This window comes from Prunus dulcis, chromosome 4 (assembly GCF_902201215.1).
Source record: "Prunus dulcis chromosome 4, ALMONDv2, whole genome shotgun sequence".
Lineage (NCBI taxonomy): Eukaryota > Viridiplantae > Streptophyta > Magnoliopsida > Rosales > Rosaceae > Prunus > Prunus dulcis.
Window position 1 is genome coordinate 23,672,990 of NC_047653.1, and position 3,764 is coordinate 23,676,753.

A 3,764-nucleotide genomic window follows, 5' to 3' on the forward strand; every position below is an offset into this window, starting at 1 on the left:
CATTCTCTCTCTCACTTTTAGGATGATTTGAAAAAACAAGTCTCCGAGGGCACTCTTACCGTCTCTGGGAGCAATGATGTTTTGACCTTGGCTTTGGGAACCCCTGAGCATGGTGGGAGGGTCAGAGGTGTTGGAGCTGGGGGTTTCCCCAACTTAATTCTTCAATTTGCCGAGACAGCAGAGAGTAAAATTTGCTAGCAAATTGAAGGAAAGTGTTATGGAAGTAGTGAGAGAGGAAACCAAAAAGATGGAGGCCAGGGCAAAGGAAAGTGTTACGGAGGCAGTCAGAGCAGAGAGGGAAATTTTGTTGAAACAATTCAGTCAACTAATTCCCAACTTTGAACCCAACTTGCTCTGTAAAACTCCAACTACACCAATTACTCCAATTCCTCAAGAGCAAAGCCCAAAAAATCCAATGTCTGACAAAGCAAGTTGTTCTAATGTGAGAGCCCTTGAATTGGATGAAGACAATCCCACGAATTATGCTGATGCTGATGCTGCTGAAAACCATCAAGATGAAACGTTAAAATCTATGACATTTGATTTTTTTCTGATTTTTAATTTTTAAATGGACGTCGGGTTTTATTTTACAACCCATCGTCTATTTTAACCTAGACGACCTTTCTATTGTGTAGCGACATTATAAAATTTACACAATGATTGTTATGTATTTACCGTCGTCTATAACCTTTACCCTGTCAGTATGTTCTAGAAACCGTCATTGATATTATATACCACGTCGGTTTTGTTGATTTGTTGGAGTCGTTTATTTTACTTCATGTACAAACTAACTTTTATTTCTTTATTTATTTCTTGTTACAAGATCTCTCAAAGCTTGACATGCCAGCTCCTCTGTTAGCCCTATGCCAATATGTCGAGACCAAGTTGAAGCCTGCTAACGAGACCATTAGAATTCACATGCCAGAGAAAATGTTTGGCACTGATCATGATACCTGGCTCTTGAGTGAAGACATTTTACAGTTTGCTTCCATGGTTGAGATTGGATCCATAGTGATTGAAGTATACATGAGGTAATTCTAGAAATCCAATTTTGTTTTTTTTTTTTTTACATTTCCTTTCTTTTAAATTAAAATCTCATTTAATTTAATTTCATATATTTAATTAGGTACCTATTTGACTATTTAAAAATGGAAAATATGGTAAACCTTGTTGGCCTCATGGACTCTAGACAAGTCAGCCCTCAATCTAGAATGTTATCTCACCATTCAAAACATCTCTCATAACGCCTGAAAAACGCAGATGGGGATCAATTTTACTTGGTGCCTTATAATCTAGGGTTAGTCCCCTTCTATACTTGGTCCCTTGTAATAATAATTTTTTTTTTTTTGTAGTATATTTAATATATATGGATCATTTTGTGTAGGGGTCATTGGGTTTTAAATTGTTAGACTAGCTAAGGAGACTGTCTATTACATGGATTCATTGCCAAACCACTCTGTTGACGAGGACATGAGAAATATAGTGAATACGTAAGTTTATTAATGAAAATCTAAGATTTTTTATTTCTGCATTTGATGATACGACGGCTTTTTCAAATACCGACGTTGTAGTGGAAATATCTTCATGTGAGGCATATCCTAGATGTTATGCATATTGAGAAGAATGTTTGCCATAGTATCATTGGTACATTGCTGGAGATCCCTGGAAAAAATAAAGATGAGATTGCTGCTCAGTTAGATTTATTGAACATAGGGGTCAAAATTGATTTGCAACCCGAGTATGGACAAGGACGTACTCGCTTGCCTCCAGGGCCTTGGAATTTGTCAAGAGCAGAGAAGAGAGCGGTTTGCAATTCTTTCTATGGTATGAAGGTCCCTGAAGGTTATTGTTCAAATATAAAAAATCTTGTATCTTTAAAAGATTCAAGACTTCTTGGACTTAAATCTCATGATTGTCATACCTTAACGCAACAATTGCCCCCTGTGGCAATTCGTTATGTTTTGGAGAAGCCTGCAAGGTATGCAATAACTCGATTGTGCTTCTTCTTCAATGTTATATGTGCAAAGACGGTAGATGTTTCCAAGCTAGATAATGCTTCTGCTACTGTATGTCATTCTTTGATATCATGGTTCATCTAGTAGTACATCTCGTCAGATAAGTTCGTCTATGTGGCCCAGTATATTTTAGATGGATGTATCTTTTTGAAAGGTATATGAAAATGCTAAAAGGGTATGTTCAGAACCGTACTCGTCCGAAAGGTTGCATTGCTGAGCGGTATATAGCTGAAGAAGCTGTAAAGTTTTGCACCGAGCATTTATCTGATGTTACTACAGTTGGAGTGCCTTCAAGCTAGAAGATGGGAGTTTCGAAGCCATTATCAGGTTGCACCGTAAGCTTAGTTGATCGGGACTTGTTAAACCAGGCACATTATATGTCTTGGAGAATACGGAGGAAGTCCTACCTTATATTGAGTACATATGACTTTAATTTTTCTTATGGAGTCATTTTAAATATTATTATTCCTTATGTTTATCTTATATACAAGGGACCATAATGCTTGATTTTTTCGTGTCAACGTAGGGAACATATGATCCACATCAAGACCACTTATCCAAAATTTAGAAAGAGAACAAAGTGGCTGCAAGATAAGCACAATAGCACTTTCATTCAATGGCTCCACTTTAAGGTATATATATGTTATTGAATGACATGCATATTCAACTTTTAATTTTCTTCCATTTCTATATGTTAGATTGAATTAAGATATATATGATTAATTTGCAGGTTCAAAGTGAACTTAATGGGGAAGAGCATAATGGCATATCAGAAAATTTGAGGTGGCTATCAGCTGGTCCAAGCATGGCAGTGCCATCATATAGGAGCTATCTTATTAATGGTGTTAAATTTAACACCAAGGCACAAGATGATGTGCGAACTGTCCAAAATAGTGGAGTTTATTTACTTGCACATACTATGCAAGTTGCTAGTGCCAAGGATAAAAACCCTATTGTCTCCAATATGGGTTTTTATGGTGTTATTCAAGAAATTTGGGACCTTGACTACCAAAAGTTTAGAATCCCAGTCTTGAGGTGTGATTGGATAGATAACACTTCGGGCCTTGTAGTTGACGAACTTGGATTTACCCTTGTAGATCTGAGTAAAATTGGACATAGGAATGACCAATTTGTTATGGCTTCTCAAGTCAAACAAGTATTTTATGTTGACGACCCAATGCATCGTGGTTGGTCAGTAGTGTTATCAATGCCTAATAGGGAATATAATGACGTTATTGGTGATGATGTGCTAGGTGATACTAGAATTGAGTGTGAGCCATTTACTAGAGGGATACCAAATGTTGACACATTTGATGACCTAGTGGGTGTGTTTGGGAACGAAAATATTAGAGATGGGTGTGAAGATATATGGATTGATTGATTGTTGTAATGCATGACATTAGTTATTCAGTTAATTGTATGACATTAATTAATAATTATGTACATCATTTTAATGTCTCTTAGACGTCGGTTATTTAGAAATATTATGTCATTTTAATGCCTGTAAAGGTTGCACGTCGATTTTGAGTGATATTATGTCATTTTAAATCTTTTAGACATTAATTATTTAGAAAAAGTGACGTCTAACTCTGTCAAAGGGCCTTCTTTGTACAATTTAAACGACAAGTCTCGCAAGAAACAGACGTGGAAAAAAGTTAACACGTCGATTTTTATTATTGTTCACGACGTGGATAATTACATAAGCGTCGGTGATGCCAAGTGCAGGACGTGGTCATGTTACAGCAGTTA